Consider the following 25,446-nt stretch of genomic DNA (forward strand, 5'->3'; position numbering starts at 1 on the left):
GAACTGTCCTTTAAAAAAGGTAAATAAAAATAGCAGATGCAACTTCAATAAGAGCCCACATTGTCCTTTAATTTATGTAAAAATAAGGGATGGTTGTTTCTTTATCCACTAAAGTCTTTGTCATACAAGTTCTCATTTCATCATGTTATCTGAGTTATAGCATTATCTCTCCCTATTGGGCTGCTTGCATGGAATAACAATGTCAGCCTGAGCTCTTTACTGAATTTAGCTTTCTGGTCATGTTATCAAAAATTTGTTTGAGTACACAGCCTGCCAAAGAGGAGAATGACAAATCAAATAACCCACAGGGGAGAACAAAGCTTTAAAGCTTCTTGCCTGTCGACTGGTTATTATATGATGATGACAAACAGCATTGCACTGGTAACTTTTCTAGACATTTAAACCACATCAGATTATCTCAAGATCATATTAAAAAGCATCAGAGGTCTCAGAAGATTAAAAGTTGTGCTAGCAACTCCATATAGATTAGAAGATTAATGTTGTTATGGAAAATGAAACAATGTTAGTCAAAGGCTTAAAAAAGTCAAAGATTACGAAAAATTCGGAACTACACTCATCTACTGGTCAAGTAGTGCACAAACCTATCTAATCCAGCATAAAAAAAAATCAGGTTTCCTAGTTTCTGACCATTCATTTCCATATTATGTGGAAGGAACAAATACAAACTATAAAGGAAGTATGTCAGAAATTCAGCATACCTGCAAAGTCAACAACAGGAAAGTCAACCTGAGGTTATTCTCTTTCAAAATTGAAATCTTTTTCTTCCAAAAGCATTCATGGAATATGGGCTCCCTCCAGTGGCACAATTAACATTTAAATATCTTCGCACTTGTTTATATGCTTAATTGTATGGCCTACTCAACAAAATAACCTCACACTATGAAGTTTAAATCCCTTCTGGGATGGAATTTTTGTTTATAACTTATACAGGTTTCTTTTTTATTTTTTTTTCCTTCCAACTGTATAAGGTACAGACAACATTTGTCATCTCCATTAAATCATACAAAAATTTACTGGTCCTTAATGAAACATTCCAATATTTTAAGGTGTTTTAAAATAAAATATTTCTTCCCAAGACTAATTCTTGAATTTAATTTATTTCTTTGTAAGAAGAAATTAATGCATTGGGAAATCTATACACTCAACATTTTGCCAGCTACATTTTAAAAGGTACTACGCAGTGCCAAAACAGAGTATGATTGGCACGTCAGAAGGATGTACTACAATTTGATAGAACAATTTTTTCTGGAAGAGGAAGACATCTTTCTACTTCAGCCCAGCTTCGCTCTAGTCCTGCCCATCCCAGAACACAAGATATTATCTCATGCTCAGTGCTACATGAACTAAAGGTACTATGATTAATTGACTAAAGTATTCTTGGCTCTAACATCAGAGACAATGCAGCTTACAAGAATACCGCTAACTTTGTCACCAGTACTTTCACCTCCTAATGTGCCCACTATGAAATGTTCCCACTTACAAGCCCCCCGGCAACATGGCTATATTTTGCTTTCCCCTTTATTCTATATTATTCAGTGTAGAGAGAACAATAAATAATGTAGCAAATGACCAAAGAGAGTGACTGAGGGGAACCATCTTCTTGAACATATGACCACTGGGAACCACGAAGTAGTTAACCCACAAACCAGCAAATCACTTTGGCATATGATTAATTTTAAACATGTTGTTTAGTTTTCTTCTTGTGGAACTACATTTTGCTTGAAGATAACATCTGCTCAGAAGAGGCACTAGATTTTTTATTTAAAGAAAGAATTGGAGCAGATAATTAAAACTCATATTAAGACTCCAATATAAGTGAATCTTTAAGTCATAACAAGTAATATTCGTCTGCCGGGATTTTGCTGGCTCTCCAGGGAATTGTCCTTGGAAAGGACCTCACATGAGGATTTCTTTTATAGAACGTAACAAGCAGAATGAACACACAATTATTTTAACTATCCTTCCACAAAGCAAAAAAAAAAAAAAAATTAAATTAAAACAGTCATTTTCTCCTCTCCTAATCAAATCTGCAACTTGAGAGAAAAAAAAAAAAAGCATAATAAAGAAGAATCAGGGACATACCAGCACAGGGGACTAGCTGTATAAGGGAGGGAAGAAAATGAACTATAGACATGAAAAACAACATGCAAGTAGAGCTGATCTTGCCAAAATCTCAGGAATCATATGTTCAGGCATTATAGCATTTCTTGGGAGATGATGTCACCTCTACTGTGGCTTGCTTTACTGGATTATTTGGAGGGAAAAAAAAGCTATTTTCTAAAGGGGAAGAATAAATAGGTATTTTCTGCTTTGAAAAAGATGTGTGTGTTTAATTGGTGTAGCTGAACAATGAAAATTTAAATGCAATCATACTTAAACACAGCTGTCATAGTTCAATATAAGTACATTAATTCTTCTATCAACATATGATACATGTTTTGATGTGGAACAAAACCTCTCTTTTATCCACAACTCTCATTTACTCTTTGTTATTTCACAAGAACATACTTTCAAACATTCAGCAGAATATCAATATAGCAGCCAAAATGTTTTTCTTCTACAGTATTCATATATGGAATATGACTCACAAGATGAATTCATGGTCATCCTAACAGGGAACATAAAACCATCAACAGGAAGCATCTCAGAGGCCCTAAAACCACAGTTTCGTCAGCCCTAAATCAGTATGTGTGACTTGGGAGTGTTAGCAGTTTGCTAAACAGGCATTTGAGATGCAGAAACAGCTGTTTTAATACAGTCATTCAATGCATGCAGATAGCTTAAGCTAGAAGAAACCTTTTTATGATGCCCTCTTTTGCTAGGATTTTTTTCTTGTCCTTTGCTCAATAGAGTACATCGAGAAACAAACTTATCACCCTTTGAAGTCAATGCTAGAATATTATTCACATTAACAAGAATTAGACCGACTCTGAAAAAGGAGCCAGATACAAGAGCTGGCATTTACCAGACGATGCTCTCAAACTTTGTCATGAACACAAAGCTGATTATAGACACTGACAATAGCAAATATAATAACAAAATAATCCTTTCCACTATAAGAACAGATTTGAAAATGTTTTTAATAGAATGCTCTATGTTACCAGCTACATGAGTTACAGTCCAGCAGAAAAGCAAAGAACCTCAGGAACTCCAGCAATTTCAGCAAGACAATCTGCCAGGGCTGCAGGTTGTTTTCTACCTTTTCTCAGAAGGAGAAGCAGGTAGAAGCTTCTGAAAGCCTCAGGGAAAACAGAACTTGGTATTAGTGACAAACAGAAAATACAGACTAATGTTGCTCCTGCATATTATGGAAAATGCACTTGAGATTAAAGTGTAGCAAGGACCTTAAACAGAACAAGCACAAGACAGCAGCAAAATTCTGGCACAGGATTATACAGAGGGCCCTAAGACTATAAATCATAAATGGTCCGTTATGGATCGCTAAAGGAATGCAACCTTGGCAGCTAGCTAGAACTGGTTTTAGGGCAGAACAAAGAAGGACAGAACAAAGAGCACAAAGAATTTGTATATATGGCATACCTAATATATCCCACACATTAAAATAACAAGAAGTTACAATACGGTCACACAATGTACAAGAATAGGAACAAAGGAAGAACTGAAAGGGAGGAATTGCTCCATCCTTATCTTCTCCAGTAAAAACACCATGTTTGATAATTGGTCTTCCCACATCATTTAGCAGGGGATATACTCTGCTTTTTCGCTTGCCACTCATCACACTGCCTCTGCAGCTCTGCGCTCATTAATAATCCAATACCATAGCAAAAGCAATACGTTAAGCAAATTAGAACTTTAAAAAGCAGTGCATATGAGTGTGCCATTTTTTTTTTCAGCCTTCCTCCATGATAAGTTGATTGATTCCTCAGTAACACACTGAACTTTAGTCAGACTAAACTTCAGCAAAATATAAGATTTAATAAGGGTGCAAGTGTTTTAATTCACTCGTGAAATATTCAGTGATAACATCAAACTTGTCCTTGTGCCCTTAGTTTCCCTCACTAGGGGTAAGATACTATCAATTGCTTCAAATATCAGTCAGTCCACCACTTCGACTCTATTTACGTGCCCTTGAAAGAAGGACCAGTTTACAGGGGACTTGTATATAGGAAATAATGTCCTATAAGTCCACTTGCAACTTCTTGATAACATGGCCTGAGCATTTAGCAGTCTATAGACTCAGAACACAGAGTGTTGCAATAGGATGATGTTTCTTGTAGTTTCGTATTACTTTCCTGTAGCTTGATCAGAAAGCTTAAGCAGGAAGGAAGCAATTACATCATACAGTTATAGCAGACAGTGAGTTCCTATGACCATCTGTAACACAATGGAAAGTGCAACAAGACAGCAGAGCAGCAAGATCCCAGGCCTCAGCAAGTGAGGATCCACTCAGATGCAACAACAGCAAGCACAGAAATGAAGGAAAGAAATTGCTTACCTTCAGAAGGCCTTAAAGTCCTTAGGTAGATAGAGAACTCCACATAAGATAACTCACTTCCACTGCAAACCCTTAAATGAAGTCTGGGGAGGGGTGGATCCTGGCTCCACCACTTCCAGTCACTCAGGTGCATTGTTTGCACCTGAGCTCCCCTAGGTTGTCCCTGCCTTCCTACCAGGTGCTCAATCACTGGTTTAAGCTGTGACTTATAATTGAAATTATTTTTGGTTTTGGTTCTGTTAAATTTTAAAAGTTCAAAAACAATTCTGTACTTTGTTCTTTGTATTAAAACTACTGACATATTGCATGAATTGACTGTCTTTTAGATCAGAGAGCATAGGACTCCGTACAGACAAGTGATTACCGTTATCACTAAGGGAAAACTAATTCAAGTCAAATGAGCATTAAAGAGTCATATTCATAAAGTACTGGCTTTCAAACCGGGATTACAGGTGCTCTACTACAAACAATACCATGCTTTTAAGGATTATGATGCTCCTCGCAAATTCAAGTTCCTGTGAACTGAATAAGAATTTCCACGGTAAATGATCTAAGTGCAGGTTTAGCAAGTGATTTAAAGAACCGTGATTTTCAGAAGCTCAGTCAGAAGGTGCCTTTCTAAAAATACACAGAACATATTATATCAGGTCTCCCAGCAGTAACAGCAGAGAAACAATTAGATGCTGAATTCTCAGAGCATGTGCATAAAGTATGCTTTTACTTGTTCTGTTGCTGTGGACACTTGGGGTACAGTGTACAAAAAGCACCTACATGAGTTAATTTTGTCTGTGCTCTACCTAGCTAGAAGCTATGTGACTGCGTTATAACCTGATCCACTACATCTCACATGTTACCTTGGGCTTTACTGCTACATAGACTACGGCTATGTGACTTATGGCTGACTCTATAAATAAGCAGAACAAATTTCTACTTTTCTGCATTAACGAACTTTGCAGTGGCATAATATTCAGCACAAATCTCCATCAACTGTAATGTAGCACACCGTAGTTGCAGAGTAAGATAACATGAAGGGATGGCGTTTCAAGAAAGAATATAGGTCACTGATTTTACTGTGTTTTTATCATCTCATGCTTATTATCTTTTCACTAGTTATCGCATAAAATTTTACAGCTCACGTAAATTATAATTTATTTATATAATAACTAATTAAAATATTTTTCTCTGATATTTTCTTTTCTGCCTAAAAGATGTACATTTTTTAATATACAAGAAATATTCTGAAACGGATCTAACAATATGTTCTGTAGGCTTAACCAACTTAATTAAGTCAATATTTTTATCATTCTTAATTTAAGTTCTAATCTTGAAATTGCAGAAAAATAGTCAGTCCTAATAGTTACTGCAGCTCATATTTCAATAGTTCATGCTCTGCCTAATGAGGTGTGTGCTACACCACAAGCTCCCTCTTTGAATGTAAATGAGTAGGTGTTAGAATTTTCATTTAAAAAAATGCAAATGACATTGGTAATCTATGAAAGCTGCCCATCAATCCAAGATTAAACCTCAAATATTTGGCTGTCTGCACAGAGATTAGAACTCTTACTTGACAAGGATAACTAATTCAGTTTTTTTCTTTGATCACAATGTAAGTTCATTGTAGGCTCATACCTCATAATATCCATCCGTTAAGATTTTCTCCTCAGTAGCTCTTAAAATTAAGAGAGGATTTATGGGTAGGTTATTTTTATTCACAGCCACATTAATGGGAGTCCTAAACTAATCAATTTGCATTATGTAGCCTTTTATGCAGTTTGCACAGATTTACAGCTTGGTTGCTTTATCTAGTCTCATGCCTGTGAGACAGCTGTTAAGCATTTAGCTAATCTAATTCTTATCCCTGAGGGATTCTGATTTGTCCACTGAAGGGTAGATGCACGGACCCCAGTTTATCATCTTGGTCGTTCCTTTTTTTTCTTTACGTTTTAGGATCCAAAATTTATCGGAAAATATTCATTAAAATTGTCTGAATAATAGTCTGAATTCAGTCTGAATAGTCTGAAAAATTGTCTGAATAATAATTGTCTGAGTATAACAGCTATTGAGTATTGTTTGGTTCTACGTTCAATTTCCTCATGGGTATGTTTAACTTCTCATATCTTTTAAGCCTATCATGCAGATTTCAAGGGTTAGTAAGCAAAGATTTTTTTAATGTATAAAGATAGAAGACACCTCCTGTACAGTGGTTTTGTTTCTTCTGCCACTTATTTTTTTCTCTTATCTTCTTTTTTATGACACTTAAATAAGATTAAACATTTCCTTGTTTGATTGTGCTCCTGCCAGCTGATCACATCAACAAAAGACCATTCAGCTTTCTCATTAAAATTCACAGTCCCTAGATGACTAAACTTAATTGGCAAGAAATCAAGGAGCATAATTCTTTAAATTATGAGCATTCCTAAAAACAGTGCATTATGATCAAAGTCATATATTCATATTGCGCTATTTCTTTATGATTTTACTTTCAGAAGAAATTGATATTTTATCTTGCTGTTAAAAAGGTAGTAAAGTAAAAATCCGACAAAAATGTAACATCTTAATCTGCTGAACACTAACAATCTCTAACATGTCTGTTTTCATGTAGGAAGTTAATTTAGATTTTTATAAATTAAATGTGTTTTCTCTAATGCTATTTATATACCTGGGTGCAGGGCAGTTTGGCAGATAATAAACAAGCTTATATTTAAAAAACAGGCCAAGAAAAATTACTAGCTATATGATAATCAATAGAAATTCTACCTCTGACCTTCAGCAAAGAGCTCTCTTTAACAATAAAAACAAGAACTGTAATTGATAAGGATTACAGGCCAATGGAAAATTTTGATCCCTCTTAAATTATTGGCATCTCTTGCCGCAACTAGATATGTCATAGCCTGGCCTTAACCAAATCACACTCTTATGAAATAGTTAAGTTGAACTGACCCCACACACCTTTCCTATCTTTTACTAACGTGCACAGTAAAGGCTGATATTGTTCTCTCACCACTGCAGACAGTTGCCCTGGCTAAGACTTTACTCTCAGACATGAATTTACTAGTGAGTGTGGAGAAAGACTGAAGACAATTTTAACACCTTAGTGCCATTAGTGCAGGTCGGAGCATCGCTTCTGCATTGTGGTACAAGACTGGGCATCCACTGGCGCCCAAATGCATCTGCACTGATTTGACCCTTGGAAAAAGGCCTAACAGGATGGGGAAACATGGGAAATAAACCACGAGCATTAGTCTCACCTCCCTGCAGAGATATGCTTTTTTGTTTTTCACATCCGGTATGTCAGGGAACAAGACTCTCTGATGCAAAGGGCAGCAGTTGCCTAGAACAAAGTTTGTCTAGCAGTCTAACTCATGCATTTTCTCCTACAAACCCAGGCCAAGCCTTCTTCCTACTTCAGATCCAGTTCAGAAAAATAATTGACCTTGAGGCAGCTAAACAAGAGTCAGGCTGCACACAGTGTTGATGAAACAAATTCAGAACGCATACTCCCTACGTCTTGCATACCTCAGCTTCACAGATTAACAGCTGCTCAGGATTTCAGCAGGATTGCTAAATATTCTTCTACCTGCCCCCACTAGTAGGGTGAATTTCTTACACCTGTGAAGATTGTCACTGGATCTATCACTGGACCATGAGAGCCTAATGTGCTTCCTGGCAAGACGAAGGGCCAGCTAAGCAACGTATGTTCATCCTGTCCTGCTATTATTTGCTAGCCAGATGGTATTCAAAGAATACAAGTCAGTGATGTTCTTTGTTCATCCATCTGTCCTGGAATTCTTGGAGATTAAAAACAGTGTACTTTCCATCTCTAAAGATTAGGATTCAGTGAAATACAAGGTGTGACAATGTAACAGTAAGCTATACACCAAATGAGCAAGAACACACCTAGAAAAGCAAAGAAAGCTTCCCATTCTGTTCTTATTTCCCTGAAATTTTCTGTACAGCTGCTTTGCAGTATTACACAGCATTCTTAGATCATCTGGATGTTGTTTGTACTAGTTTGTTATTTACAAGCTTACACTGCTGCATCTGGGCAAGTATCAAATGAAGCTAAGAAACCAATATTACTTTCAAAGCAGACCACCATGATTATTATTTCAACAACTTAACACATTTAATCTTAGTTTCAATTGTTCTTTTTAACTTATTTAAAGCTTATTAAATTTACTCTAAATTTTTAATAAAAAGTAAAAAGTTATATTGTGTTTACAAAAATGGACAAATGGATGTAATTCAGCTGAGCTTTAATCTCTCACAATTACATCTGTTAAATAGCATGGAAAAGGATAGTGTCTAATAATAAAATTATTTCAGCCAATAAAATTTGTTACTCAATACCAAACTAAGAGAATCTCAATGTAATAGCTGATCAACTGCTGCCACTTTGCAAGTACACCAGTTCCGATTGCCTGCTTGAGGTGACTGACACCTGGATGACAATCCTACATTTGTCCTTGCAGATCATGGCTTTTAAACTATTACAAGTAAAAGATGGAGCTTTTCCTCTTCCTTTCAGAACACTTTTATTTATTTTCCTTTCCCTATTTCATTGGATCTGAAATAAATCTATGGGAAGAGAGCCTAGCAAATACATGATACTTCTAAAAAAAACTACCTCAGAATTTTCTTTGATCATTTTTACTGATTCCATTTCAAGACTCCATGAAATAAACATTTTTTTTTCCTTGTATTTTGAAATATTACTCTGTCTTTAAGGAAATTAGATCAAGACAAGCTGAATATCTCCATTTTCATTTTATTTTTTTATTTTATTATGCTAAGATACATTTTCATGCTTTTCACTTAATTTTGTTATATTAAGGGTTTTTCCCCTTTTATTAGGAAAGCTGTGGCATGTGGTCCATCAAAAACGACACCAGATGACAGACAGAATTTCTATTAGTTTGTCAGTCTGAGCACTACGATATCAAAAAATAAAATGTAAGGATGGACAATTGAGATCATTGGCTTAACAGTTCCTGGCCCTTAAGAATGATTTTGCATTATTTAATGCAGGTTTGAAAATCCAACTCTACTTTGGTCATAGTAGAGAAAAGATTTCATTCTTCTGAGTTTTCATAGGATCAGTGAAAGATTTTATAAAATCCTTGAGAAAGTAGATTCTTAATAAGATACATTTTAAGAGTTACTATATGTCTCTATAAGCATATAAAATATACGTAATTTCTGCGCTATCTTAAAAGTAAATTATTATTCATTTTCTTCCTTCCTTTATTTCCAGCTACATTTACAAAGTTTACTTACGGGTTCCAGTCTTTATTCTTTGACTGAGTAAATACACAGACAAAGAAAAAACCTAGGTTAATATATTTTTAGACCAATATACTGGACTTCTCTCTTATTCTCTCTTGTTCAAGTGAGCCGGTAGGAATCAGAAATTCATCTATGAAAAAGAAAGGATGTTATAGGAAGAAAATCTCACATTTTACTAAAAATGATAGAACTTCTTGTTTCTAAAATATCTGCAGGTTATCAACTTAAGTTTTATTCAGGAGTGTTTCCACTTAAAAAAAAAAAAGGGTCAGAGAGGTGGGGAGGAGGGATTAAGATTACAACCCTTGCTTATTAATAATTTGAATAGTTACAATTAACACATATGCCTTTTGTATTATTAAATATTTATGCATCACTGAAAACTAATCTTACTGTTTCGTTAGACAATGTTAGACTATTACTACTACAAAGTCCTTGCTGGCTAACAACTATTCCTCATTTCAAAAGAAATTAATTTGATTTAATTTAGCATCCACTAGACTTTTGTATCCATTACAACTATGTTATCTCTAAACCAAATCAAAGTTCTCTCTTCAGCTGGCAGTAATTGGCAACTATCAAGAGATGAAAAGTTCACACCCCTAATGATAGCTTTATCTGCTCTAATAAACTCATTTTCCTACAGTACTATTAGCACCAACCATTTCAAAATCTGGAAGTTTGTTAAAAATTCTACATGCACAAAGACAGTTCAAGTGCAAAAAGCATTGTGCTTGGAGGACATTGGATTACACTCATACTCTGTAGCAAATAGAATGCTATTTTCCCAGCAGTTCAATGTCTACATATAATACACGACACATTAACAAGTCAGACAGGTGTTTCATACTGGGAGACTGAAAGTAAAATACTTAACACATACTTTTATTTCAATTGATGCTACAATGAGGAGATAAATGCTTTGCATAATTAACAAAAGGATCTAAATAGATGACTATCAAAAACTGAAAAGTATCTCTTTCTTTTGCAACTGTCTAAGCATTTAGGCGTTCTTCAAATCCTGCCAGTAGCTATTTGTATCTTTTGGCATCAGAATACTTTCCAAATCTGGTTTTCAGTGTCTAACATTCTTTCAGAAAACTAAGAAGCATGCAATTTAGATGAATTTTTTACTTTTTGTTGGCTTGTGAGGTATGAAATTAACTTAATCTGAGAATTTATATTCTCTAGGTATATATTTTCCCCGTTGCTAATCTAACACTTTTATTTCCTAGAGGATATTTACATGCAAATGGTTCTTTTAGCTTGCAGTGCAATAAAAGGACACGTTTGTACTCTTTTCTCACAACAAGGAGAGTACATGAGTTGAAAAAGTCAAGCACCAACAAAAGTTTGGCTTGCATATGACATAAGAAGGAAGTAATTATTTTAATCTTTACATGAGGTGGCTTGGTCTTTGGAACACTTCGTAGATGTAACAACCATATATTATACTTATACGTGCACAGTAAGTATGCTGCTGCTCAAGATGTTCCAGTGTCATTTCTTGAAATAACACTGATAAATGATGCATCTTTGCTGACAGCTGAAGAAGAGAGACAAATATTTGTTTATAAAATGTTCTGTGTACGCACAACTTGTGGTACTATATTATACATCAAATTCTTTGGCCTGAGCTGAATACAGTGTGATCTACAGCTAGCATTTATTCTACCTGACAGTTTAGTAAATCTGTATTTTTGTACTATAAGAAAACCAATAGCAGTTTTGCTATTCACCAGGATCTGGAGAAAAACAGTTATTCAGCAGTGCCCAGCATTAACCCTTAGGAAAGTCTGTAATTCATTTTAGAGTATACTTGGCATTTGCAGAGAAAACTGTCCCAGAAACTATCACCAGCAAGGATACAAAGCCTTCCAACAAGTAGAAATAATGAAATGAGTGTATGAAAGAGTTACATTGCTCTGCTGTTGCAGAACTGGTCTCAAAATTTCCACCCACGGCTGAAAATAAAATGGAAATGAGGCTGCAATGGGAAGTGAAGAAGAGAAAGTTTGGGTTAAATATCATAGATTAAGTCAATACTTATCTTGAATAAGTGTATACTAAGTGGCTCAAATTATTTTTAAATATTTAAACTTCAATAGAGAAGGTGAGAGAAAGAGATTCAAGAAAAATTTAAAACTGTTAAAGAGAGACATTATATGAGATGTGCAAAAATTATTTTAAGCTTATATATGCAATCCATGGAGTATTCAAATTGAAATAAAAATACTTCAGTGATGCAACTAGTTTTTATGATTACCTAAATCTTATGCAAAATACACAGCTGTACTTGAGGATAAAAAATAAGCTGGAAAATGTCACGGCAGCCTCTGTCAAATAATTGTAGATCTGTTGCTTAACCAGTAGAATGCAAAATTCAGGGCACCAAATTAAACTAAATCATATGCTTTTGAATTTGAAAAGCTATAGGAAATTTTGATGTTATCACAAGAGAAAAAGAGCACTTTTACTTCATTAGCACAATGTATACCTACCATTAACAACAAAAGGAATACTAACCACACGTTTCAAATAGAAAAATATGAAAGCACAATGCATTTTTTCGATGAAAGGATGGACAATTTTCTAGTATATAAATTCAAAACTTTTTTTTATACTCTCATGAAGAATCTTTTCTACAGATGGAAATAATGAGTGTTAAGACAGATCAACCATAGTAAAATCCTGTTTTACAAAATACAATAAAATTTTGATTGTGACAATCTTTTTATTTCAGTCAAAACCCTAAACTGGAAACAATTTTTTCTTGCATGAATGTAGATCATTTTCATAAAGTCAACATGAAGTTTTAAGTGAATGATTGTTTAAAAAAGTTGTAAACTCAGAAGCACAAGACCTGTAAGAACACATGAATCACACCAAATCACAGAATCACAGAACTGTAGGGGTTGGAAGGGACCTTTAGAGAGAATTGAGTCCAACTTCCAGCTAAAGCAGTTTCCCTACAGTAGGTTGCACAGGTAGGCATCCAGGAGTGTCTTTAATATCTCCAGAGGAGGAGACTCCACAACCTCTCTGGGCGGCCTGTTCCAGTGCTCTGTTACTCTGACAGTGAAGAAGTTCTTCCTTGCACTAGTATGGAACTTCCTGTGTCCCAATTTATAATGTTCCTGTTAAATGAGGACATGTTGATGTATGAAATTTTCAGTTTGCTATTCCAATTGCATTTATTTAGGTAATCAGGATTAATACCACTAAGAAATAAATTGTGACTATATGCTTGCCTGCTTTTGGCAAGCAGCAGCATTTGGGTTGTTGTTCATGCCAGTAGGAACAGATGCATAGCTGACAGGTATATAAAAAGGTGTTTTGAGAGCATCCGTTGTATCCCAACTTCTTATTTCATAGAGGGCATAATGGTAATGGATATTACCCTGCAACTTTTTCAGAATGCATATTGAGTCAATAGATTTGGCACTTCCTGTATCATAAAAATATCACAGTAATTCATAATGTAAGCCATGTTTGTGGAACTGTGATATTTTTATGATACAGGAAGTGCCAAATCTATTGACTCAATATGCATTCTGAAAAAGTTGCAGGGTAATATCCACCTTTAATACCACATTCCACAAAACTGAAGATTTAATGGCATGGCATTCTTCATAGCAAGCTAGAACAAAGCTTTCCTAGTCAAGCCAAGAAACTACATATTTAAAAAAGGAGATAAAATGCAACACTCGTGTTTCTTGAGAATATCCTCTTAAGCTTCCACAATTTTAATTGTGACTACTCCTTGGTATTTTTAAGCTTTCCAGTTTCTTATCTGTTTGTTGAGTGGAATAATAGGATAATCTCTACAAATACAAAGACAAAATCTTAGTATAAAGAGCCACGTAAGAAGATAAACTCAAAAAATGACATAAGACTTGGTGATTCATATCCAAAGAAAAAAAAAATTACAGCTGTTCCAGGTCTGGGTGTCCTTATTCGAGCCACAAAAACAGGATTTCAATTTTTAAATATTTTATTCAGAAGACAGTGGGATTTTATCCATTCAGAATAGCCTTACCCACCTTTTGACAAGTTGATAATCAATTACAGTATTATGAAAAGGAGATATTGAGGCTGTTACTTTTCATCAACAACATCTGATAACGTCATGCCACGAATGATTAATGTCACTGCTTTCCAGTTTTACTGTTTGTACCACACAATGCAGTCAACAACTCTGTGATGAAGGAGGTGTATTTCATAAGACATTTTACTACTCCCTTCACTATGCCAAACCTGAATCAATCAAAAGTAGTCACACTCTTTGCTGTATGGGTCAGAATTTACTTCTTCACGAAGAAAAAATATGCTCTTCAAACATATTATGAAGCAAATAAACCAATACCACATTCTGACTTAGTGAACTAATTAACTCCTTCCCTACACCTTCCCCAACAAACAAAAAAAATTGAAGGAAAAATCTAACAGTCTAACCAAACTAGTTACTCAATCAAAATTAAGATTTTTATCATGTGAGTTCCTACATCTCTCAGAAACCCAATAGTGGTGCTATTTTTGGAAATGCTTTGTATACAGGCTCAATCGTGTTGCTACTTTAAAGAACTCCAAATAATATCTTATTATATACTTTAAACGAGTTTTCACTGGTAGTTATTCAAGTATTACTTTACCCTATATGCCATGTAGGAATGTATGTCATATATACAGGCGTATTAAAAAATTATGTATTATAATTTGTTTATACTTATTTCCAAGAAACATCCTGTTGAAATCAGTGGGATTATTCACAAAGCCGTAGTTGTTGCTCAATTTATAACTCTGGATCAGAGACTTAATTTTTAAATTCTAGAAGAGGGAATTCTGTTCTTTCCTTCAACCTAGAGCTAATTTTTTTTCTTAACTCTAGCTTAAAGTGGTACTTCTCTATTAACATAAAGTTTATTATAGAATCATAGAATTGGTTGAATTGGAAGGGACTTTCAAAGGTCATCTAGTCCAACTGCCCTGTAATGAATAGGAACACCTACAGTTAGATCAGGCTGCTCAGAGCCCCATCCAGCCTGACCTTGAATGCCTCCATAAACGGGGCACCCACCACCTCTCTAAGCAACCTGTTTCAGTGTTTCATTACAGTAAAAAATTTCTTATATTCAACCTAAATCTCCCCTCTTTTAGTTTGAAACCATTTCCTGTTGTTCTATCACCACAGACCCTGATAAAGAGTCTGTCCCCTTCTTTCTTATAGCCCCCCTTTAGATACCAAAATGCCATTATCAGGTATCCCCGCAGCCTCTTCTCTTCTCCAGGCTGAACAGCCCCAGCTCTCTCAGCCTGTCCTCATAGGGGAGTTGTTCCATCCCTTAGATCATTTTTGTGTCCCTCCTCTGAATGCATTCTAACAGGTCCACATCTCTCCTGTACTGAGGACTCCACATTTGGAAGCAGTACGCCAGGTGAGGTCTCACCAGTGCATAGTACAGGTACAGGATCACCTCCCTCACCCTTCTGGCCAGGCTTCTTTGGATGCAGCCCAGGATACAGTTGCCTTTCTGGGCTGCAAGAGACATTGCTGGCTCATGTCCAGCTTACCATCCAACCAGTACCCACAAGTCCTTTTTGGCACGGCTCTGCTCCATCCTTGCATCCCCCAGTTTGTACTGATAGCGGAGACTGGTGTGACCAAGGTGCAAGACCTTACTCTTGGATTTACTGAACGTCATAAAGTTCTCCTGAGCCCACCACTTGAGCCTGCCTAGGTCTCTCTAAACGATATCCTGTCCCTCAGACTTGTCAACTACATCACACAGCTTGGTATCACCCATAAATTTACTGAGGGTGCACTCAATCCCACTGTCAATGTCACTGACGAAGATGTTAAAGAATACTGGTCCCAGTACTCACTGCTGAGGGACACCACTTGTCACTGATCTCCATCTGGACATTGAGACACGGACCACCACTCTCTGGGTACAATCTCGCAACTTCATCCATCAAACAGTCCACTTGTCAAATCCATATCTTCCCAATTTGGAAACAAGGATGTCATGGAAGCCCATTTCAAAGGTCTTATTGAAGTCCAGATAGATGACATCAGTGGTTCTTCCCTTGTCCACTGACACAGTTATGCCATCAGAAAAATGTCAAGTATGGTCAGGCATGACCTGCCTCTACCCCGTATCACCTCCCTCTCTTTCACGTGCCTTAGAAAATCTTCCAGGAGGGATTTGCTCCATGATCTTCCCTGGCACAGAGGAGAGGCTGACAGATAGGTAATTCCCTGGCTCATCCTTTCTACCTTTCTTAAAAATGGGTGCTATATTGCCTTTTCTCCAGTCACAAGGGACTGGTGACCACCTTTAATATAAAAATCAACATCACAGCTAACTTCTGCAATTATTAAACTGATTTTAAATTATCTGAAATTATCTATATCAAATGTAAATAACAATTAGGGTAAGTATTTAAAGAGAGAGTCAGTTGCTAATCATGGATATTTGATTGAATTCTATGAATTCTAAAAGCAGGTTTGGATTGACAGCACTGTTCGCTAACTTGTTTCTATCATAAATAACAAATCAGGCATATAAAACACCTGTTTTGACCTGAAAAACTGGTGGCTAAAGCATGACCTAAACTGTTAATATGTACTCTCACTATGTATGGAGGGAGGAGGGGAAGAGACAGAAACAGGGAAAAGTCAGTATTTTTCTTTCTTTCTATGGCTTAAGGAAGAAGTAAGGTATATGATAAAAACTGAAGGCAGGTACAAAGAGAGAACATACATAACCATACATTTCAGCAACTGACAGGGGATTTCATCAGATAAGTTTGTTTGATGTTCCTTTCCAGAAGCTTTGTTATGAAATTCTAGATCATTGTTCAGTAATCATAATCTTTTTAACAACATAAATAACAACTTTTCCTCATTTGACTACATTAATATTCCTCATACAGACAATAATACAAGAACACCTTCTGAATTTCTTCTCTTATAGTAACTGAAGACATACAACATACCTTCAAAAATATGACAAAAAAAATGCATATGGATCACAAACCAAAATCTTGTTTAGGTATTTAGATAAAAGTCTTAATACTTATGCAACCGTTTTTTCATGAATTTATCTCAGATCTGTTTGTGTCTCTTATTGTATTTCTATAGGTATAGATATTAAAGCTTTGTAAAATAAAGTGTATTTTTTCCATTAGTGCTACTGGATTCTCTATAATCAGTACAAAAAAAAAAAAAAAAAAAAAAAAAAAAATAAACATGTCAATCCCAGAGATAAAGCCATAATAAATTCTAATAAATTCTAAACACTAGGAACATCTGCAGAATTAGTGAGGAAAGTCATAGCAGAAGATTCATATGTTCTCCAAAAGAAAGCATAGAGATAAAACTGAAAGAAAGGTAACTAAAATGTTATATGGGACCTCTAAATTTTTTCATCTCCTTTGATTCTATGGTTCTGGTATGTTTCAGATGACTTTATACTGAAGAAGTAGTCCTCAAAAAACAATACAATAAGTATAGTAATTATGACACAAATTGAAATGAAGGACTTCAGAAAAATCAAGATACAATAAGTAACAATGTTGTAGAATTCACAGTCTCCTGTTATGTCATCTGTTCTTAACATTCTACATTTTGGTGCAGTTTGACACTCAAGAAACAGTATTACAGATATTTATTTGATCCATTGTGCCACTTGGATCTATTTGACATTATACTAAAGATTTGTTTGTGCTACAAGCTTAGAAATTTTTGCAGATTTTTTATTTTATTTTTTAAAGCAGAGCAGACTGTCATTCCTGGATCTTATCTTTTAGGAGAAAGATGACTGAAGACATTGACAGTGTAAAGCACCTTAAACGATGGCAGATCTCTCACTGTGGAGGTGTTGTTAATATTGTTTCATCTTTTGATTTTTTTAATCAGGAGTTATGCTTGCACAAAATAGTCACAGGAGTAGTGTCTGGGGATATAGAAAGATCTTCATTTTTGAAAATAAATGGAAGTCTTTTCTGCCCTGAAAGCAGAATAGGAAGAAAGCTCCTCACTCTACTTAACCTGTTTATGCAAAAAATGTGTTCGCTTATTTGTTCTGCCTTAAGCATAGATTTAAATATTTTTCCATGCTGTTACAGAGCACACACAGAATAAAGTAATCCAATTTAAAAAACAAACAAACAAAACAAAACAAAACAAAACACCACCAGGAGTATCAGGGGAAAATAATTCTCTTCTCTTAACCTAAAAAATCTGCCCTTGAGTATTGAGTCCAAAGATATCCTGACTGCACACAGTTCCCACTAGTCTGTCAGATCATTCCTGAGACTTGACTGAATGAATCTCAACTGCAGTGTCTTTAACCAGAAATAGGAAGATTTCAAGCCATCATAAGAACTGTTGGGGTTTCTTTTGCCAAGGGATATTCATGACAAATGGCATTGGGCTAAACTTATTCCTGCTTAAAAAAGAAAATTTCCTAAGTTTGTCTTTGTTGGTTAGAGGAAGTGGTAAGCAGAGTACCTTTTTTACAATACCTGCCAAAGGCTCTGTTGATGTGTCATGTAAGTGAAAATAAGGCATAGCAACTGGAAAATGTTAATGTTGGTTATGTAGTTGTGATAAAGCCGGTGAAGACAGGAGTTCCAGAGGCTGTGTTATGGAGCCTCTGAAAATTAAACATCCACAACAAGACCTATGGTGTACCTATTGATATGACTCTGTGTTCATCACTCTCAGAACTCTGGATCTAGCTGCAGCAGCAAATGTCATCCTTTCCAGCTCAAGAACTTAGCATTTCTTCAGGTCAACCACAAAAATAGAAGTGTTGGGTATTCTGCTTACTCCAAGGAATTTTTGAATAGGTCTGAGGATGACTGAGCATGCCTTGAGGTTATTGTAATTACGGCTATGTGATTTAACAACATAAAGGCAAAAACAATCAAAACAGGTGAACAATTTGGCCTCAGAAGCATGCAGCACCCTAGTACTTTCAATAGGATCTGTCAGTGTTCTGTCCATATCTGAAAGTTGTCAAGAATCCAGTTAACCCTAGGAGGACCTTGGAAAGTTTGGCAAGTAATCTAATGTTATTAACTCAAAATGAATTAGAAGTTAATTAGTCATTAAGTTGGAGCGAAAGTTACTTTTGAGAGCAGAAGTGCTGTAGGCTACAATACAGAATGAAAGGTTGTGAGTAAGCAAGCTGAGGGAGCTGGTACACAGATCAAACTGTTGTAACATTTCCTTCACTTGTCCATAAAATGCTATCCCCTTATTAAACACTTATCTATTAAGCCAAGCTTTCTGAGTTAAGCACCACAAAATTTAAGAACTTCGGAAGAACTTGGAGCTTCTGATCTCTGAAGGAGTGTGAACTTCATCTTTCCTTCTTGGCACTTTCTTCTATGGAGAAATAAATTGTGCTAGAGCCCATTTCTTCTCCTTTCCTTCCAAGAAGGTTATAAAACACAGGTTTGAAGAAACTTCAAAAAACCATGCAGGCTTTCCCACATATCAATAAATACACTTAGTTTCCAAGGGACTCTTGCTCTGGCCCAGATACTAGTAAAAAATAACAGCTTTAAAAAAGTAGATGTAAAATTACATGATTTAAAGCATGTAAAGCAAAAACTAAAAATAACAGTTTTGTGTTTGCTAAACATCTGTTTCAATTTTCCACTTTTTCAAAAAAAAAGAAAGTCCAGCAGAGCAGGTGAATTTTCAAGACAATAAGCAGAAGGCAAAGGGATACCAAAATAGAAATATCCTGGATAAGGCCACACATGAAAATTCAAAGTTGCTAAAATGAAACTGTTCCACAAGAAAACATCAAAACTGTCTACAGTATTGGCAATCCATCTGGCTTCTTACAGAGTTATATATTCCCTTTCATGCCTCCACAGTAGTCCACTGCATGGCTTATGCCTCCCTAAGCTAGTAGTTTTTTAGCTATTTGGCCTATTATAATCATGGTTTTCAAGTTTCCACTTGCACAGATACCTGGCTCCCAAGTTACTTCAAAACTTTTGATTCAGAAAGACACAAATTACTACTACAGTCCTATTATGTACAGAACACTATGAGTTTTCAAATACAATGAAGGGTTATTTTTGCAACTTATATAACAAGAATACTGTTACTGTAGTTGCAGTATACCTTAAATAAATTGATCTGCATTTATTATGACCAGGACTAGGCAGTCTCAAAGCAGGGTCAGAATATTAAGGAATTAGTAGAATGTATGGCACTTGCAAAGCCAGAGACTAATCAGGTAGAATATCAAGAAAAAAGCCCAATACAGATATATTAGAGCTTCTCCAAAAGTAATACCTCCTCTTTTATTATGTTGACCTATGACTTCAGAGGCAGATGTTGGTGGTATGGCAGTAGAGGCTGAATCTCTCTGAGAATATTCTGTGACATGTTGTTGCCGTGCGACAGATGGCAGCAGAGGGGCACTCTGACAAAATGGTGTCTGATACGAGAGTACATATGACACAGAGGGTTAATTCCTCCATGTGGAAAAAAATTGCACCCATTAACATTCACTGATGTTTGTTGAATGTTTCTGGAGAACAAACAGTGGATTTGAGCACAGTGAGGTGGTGTGTGGTGCGTTTCAGCAGTAGCGACACTGAAGCGAAAGACATGTTTCAGATGGCCATGTACAGCCGCTACACCACAAAATGAAGACTGTCTTTATCAGCCCACCTGTGCATATCACTGGATTACAACCTAGGAACTGTGTATGAGGCTGAATATCAGCTTCAGTATGCTAGAAATAGTGGTGGTAAAGTTAGAATATTGCAAAGTTTGAGCCAGGTGGGTCCCTTGAATGCTAATTCAGGAACAGAAAGAACAACCTATGCAAGTTTGTCAGGATTTATTGAACAAATACAAGGCTGAAGGTGACAGTTTCACAGATCACAACATTATCTCTGTATGAGATGTGGCTTCACCACTAAGACTAAGAGTCAAAATGGCAGTCCATGGACTAGTGACATGAACTTTCCATCAAAGAAAAAGTTCAAGATGCAGCCCTCAGTGGGTAAAATGATGTTTACTGTCTTTTGGGAAAGTAAAGGTGTGATTCTTCTAGATTTCTTCTAACCTGGACAAACCATCAACTGATTGCTACGTTCCAAAGCTAACTAAGCTGAAGGTTCAAAATTCCAGAGTCAGGGAGGAACATTACCTTTCCTTTTCTCTTGCAACACAATAATGCCAGGCCCCACACTAGTTTGAAGACCTTGGACTACATTGCCAACCTTGGCTAGACTCTCCTACCACACCTACCATATAGTCTGGATTTGGTGCCTTCTGACTTCCATCTCTTCGGGACAATGAAAGACGAACTGCATGGGCAACATCTTCCTAGCAACAACACTGTCGTAGCAGTTGTGAAACAGTGGGTCACTTCTGCTGATGCAGATTTTAGAAGCATGTCATGCAGGCTCTTTATTACTGGTGAAAATCCATAGCTAACGGTGGTGGCTATGTTGAAAAATATGGTTTGGTAGATTAAAATTTTCTCTATCAAATAGTGTTATAGTGTTCATTGCAGCTGTTGCAGTTTCCATGGAAATAAATAGGAGGCACTACTTTCGGAGTAACTTTCATAGTTATCCATGCATTACATCCACACTTTCCTGAAAATCCCTGTACAGTATGTACAAATTCATGAGAAGGAAACTTATTTACTGGCAGCTACTTCTTCCTGCTAAGAATTGTAAAGAAATAAGAACTGAATCATAATACAGAGAAGTAAGCACAATTAAAGTCTTGTAGAATAGTTGAAGAGTTACTGCATAACAACCATTAATTGCTAGACAGAAACAAGCAACTTAAGTACCAGGTCAGCTATTCAATGATTGTATTAATAACAATGAATTACAGTGAATTAAATCAACATGAAGATACTGTGTTCTAAGACTAACTTACTTCTAAATTTTCTTATATACAAGCTCTTTTCCTCCTGAAATAATGATCTTAGAATATTTTGAAGATATACATTTGATAGACATACATTGTATGCACATTTCATGCACATATATTAATAATGATGCCAGCAGTTTCAGATATGATTGTAAATCTAGGCAGGTAAAGAGGAGCCATTCTCAGGGCAATTAGGCTGGTAATAAATTTGTAGTCTATTCAGTGGATTACTTGGTGCAATATATTCAGAATCCTCACTGATTATGAGGTGGATAAGTAGCTATCACCATTCTCCACAGATAAGCATTTTTTTTTCCTTTATTAAAGATCTTGTGGCTTTTCTTTTCTGCTCCTAAATTTTCCCTTTGAATTTGTCTACTTAGATGTTAAGCAGAGTACTCTTATGACCACAGAAATTTTCAGACAGATATTTCAATTTTTATTCCATGCCACTTCCAAACATTAAACTGTGAGACCATTCGGTACAATTCTTTTAACAATGATCAATGGCTTAGACTAACAGTAACTTCAGAGGCTGTGTCAGTTAAAAAATAATTGCAGAAGTTCTCTTTAGAATAACTGATTTTCAGGATGCTTGAGAAACGATCCACCTTAGCAATGCATTTCATTCAGAATGTAAGCAGAATGGGTTGAAATGTTTTGGGTTTTTAATTCCGTTATCTGAAATGCTCATGTTTAGTATGACACTGAAATCAAAGCTCAGGAAATAACTTAATCAGATGCTTTTGTTAGAAAATCAAACTAACAAAAGATGAAATTGATTAAATTTTAGAAACTCTATGGAAAATTAAGGCCATTCAAAGTAATTTGGGCATGTATCTCTCGAGACAGTAAATGTCAGCTTATGAAAAATTTCTGTTGCTAGGAGACTCTAAATGTCTATCTGACAAATGTACTTCTGGTGTTTTAAAAAGAAAATGGTTGATTAAAGAACAAATGAGTACTAATTAGTATACCTAGGAGTTAATTCAGAAAACAGGTTGATTCAAGTCTGGTAACTGCCAGAAATCTGGCCTGATGGCAAGCTAGCTAATGTCTTAGTTTTCTTCAGAGCAGATTCTCCAGCTCTTAGTCCTACTCCCATTAAGTTACTACTTGATCATATAAAAAGGTCACACTCTTCTCGCAGTTGAGAAAGTTATCACATTTTTTTTACAGGGCATAGATTTATTCTACAAAGTAAAATATCAGAACCTATAAATAAATTTTTGTGACGTCTTATACAGCTGTAAGGTATTGATCAGATTTATCTATCTGAGAACCGTGAGAGGGAAACAACCTTGCCTTTGACTTGTCATCCTTATCCTCTGTAGCCCTGAGTATCTTCTGTAGTAAAACGGTTTGATATTAACCAAGATAAACTTTCCCATAACATATCATTTTTTAAAGCCAAAAAGTATATAGTAACAGAATTCAACTCCTTGAACCTGATCTGGAATCCAGATCCTTTATGTGAGAACATGTACATCACTGCTTACTAAAACTCAGCTTATAGGCGGTAACTCAATAAGCCATAGGAGTGCTATTAAAATTAATCATCTGCCCATACCTTGCGTACATTTTCAGAGTAGGTACAGCTACTCAGCTTTTAAAAGGACAACCTGTAAAAGAAGCATAAGAAATTTCTGCTACTTTATGGAGCAGGGAAACTTTTTCTGTTGAACAGTCAATGAAAAGAGACTGGTGAAAACCAACCAAATGCATATTAAATACGTGAATTACCACAGATGTTTGTTAACCACTTGAGTAGTCACAGACACTTGCCAACTTCATGAATAGAAGCATTCACAAATGATTCCAATACATTAATCCTTTTTCATTTACTCTTATTGAAGTAAAGGATACTTCAAAAGAGGTTAGAGATTTATACAGGTGATTCATTTAAGAAGTGCTGAACAAAGTCAGTCTAACGGTAGGGAGACTGAAGTGACTTTTTTTGTTAATGGAAACGATTCCATTTCTGTGCTTTATAAGAACCGTAAAATATAACTATATAATGACGTGAAAGATGGACTTTGATAAAAGGAATATCAGTTCTAGTATGAACAGATATAAAGAGCATGACAAATTGACAATAAAATTAAATCCCTTCAGGGCATTAGCCTGGAGCAACTTCACAAAAAATCATTGCATTATATTGTATTACTCTTGGTCAGCGTAAGTAAAAATAGCACAGGTTGTACTGTTCTACTTCATCCTCTCTTCATAGAAAGAAAACTGATCAATCACTTATCAAGACTGAACAATATAAATCTGCTGAGTTCAACAGAGTATTTCTGAAAGATTCTTGAATAGGACAAATGACTCAGATACAGACTCTCTGGCTGGGCACAAAGGACCTCCCATATCAGAAGCAGTAAAGACTTATCACAGATAGATAGACACCTAGATAAAATCTTTCAAGTAAGCCTGTGAGAGAAGCAACCGTTGATCTGGGAATGCATCTACAGCTGTAATACATCTTGACATCATATTGCTTTGAATTAAAGTTCTCAACTGTTCCCATGAAACCAACAAGACATGTCACACATAACTGTATTTTTCTACAAAGAAAAGTTTTCTGTGTAATTTCATCCACATGAAAACAGTTATTCTTAGCCACCAATTGTTTTTTGGTTAATATGTATCTAAATTATGTGAGATGCATAATCTTCAAATGAAATAGATAAATAGATAAATAAATAGATATTCACAATATGTATCATCTATGAAAAGGACTGAGCTCCATAAAGGAGATGTGTTACAGCTTTGATTGTGTGAAAAGCATTTCCATTTTTGCAATACTAATCCTTTTTTACTCTCATTATCATTTATGCTGTTTCACTAATGTGGTAAAGGAAGCAAGAGCAACCTGATCACAAACATTCAATATAAGGTATATCGTTAAGCTATTAGTGCTATTCCGCAGTCTGTGGCAGTAAAGGAGAACATGCAACAGCAAATGCTCTTAAGAGCAGTTCTTGAGGAAGGAAAAGAAGACAGAATGGCAGGTACAACTGGCCAGAGAATAAATGTTTGATGGAGCATCTAGAAAGAAGAACAGAGAAGCAGAAAGAGATAATACACATGGGAAGAGCAGTCTTTAGATGGACTGCAAAATAAATCCTGGAAAAAGTGGTCTAATTGAAAACATCCATAAACATTCTTTGCCCTAAACTACTGGCAGAAGCAGGCCAGGAGGGTCTCCACAACATGAGCATCAGTGCAGATCAAGAGCTGATTACACCATTATTGGGAACAGCAGAAGTTACATAAGTAGGACCTGTAGAAAGAAGTTTCGTACACCTAACAATGGAGATAACATCCCAATAATATGCTGGAGAAGTTTTTTGCAACATTCTCTTGCCATCACAATAGGGCAAAGTGTAGCAAAGTAAATGAATTCAACTGAGAAAACCCAGAACTGTACAACTCTCTACAATACTGCACAATACCACACAATCCATCAATCATCAGGCATATACCACCTTCAGTTATTGAGGTTTCCACTACATCTCTCTCATATGGTGTGTAAAATATACTCCTTGTTTAAAGGTTTTGTTATACACCAAGTTCCATTCATACATTTGACACCTCCGAAGATAGTAAAAAACAAAACTTATCACCTCCTGGAAAAAACTCTTTCAAGTTTTCTGAACCAGGCAAATTTTATGGTTTTGAACAATATAAATAAATGTTACCACCATTTCTCTTCAGTACTGCTCTTTCAGTAACCTATATCATCTCTGCATCA

At 35.7% G+C, this 25,446-nt stretch overlaps 1 long non-coding RNA gene across 1 annotated transcript in view; it reads right to left on the reverse strand.

Annotated features, from left to right (window-relative positions):
* LOC110394419 overlaps nt 1-4,527 on the reverse strand; it is a 47,813-nt gene extending 43,286 nt beyond the window's left edge. Inside the window, exon 1 of the long non-coding RNA XR_002435612.1 lies at nt 4,478-4,527. This is a non-coding gene — a long non-coding RNA (uncharacterized LOC110394419). The remainder of the gene's footprint in view (nt 1-4,477) is intronic.

Source organism: Numida meleagris, chromosome 2 (assembly GCF_002078875.1).
Source record: "Numida meleagris isolate 19003 breed g44 Domestic line chromosome 2, NumMel1.0, whole genome shotgun sequence".
Classification (NCBI taxonomy): Eukaryota; Metazoa; Chordata; class Aves; order Galliformes; family Numididae; genus Numida; species Numida meleagris.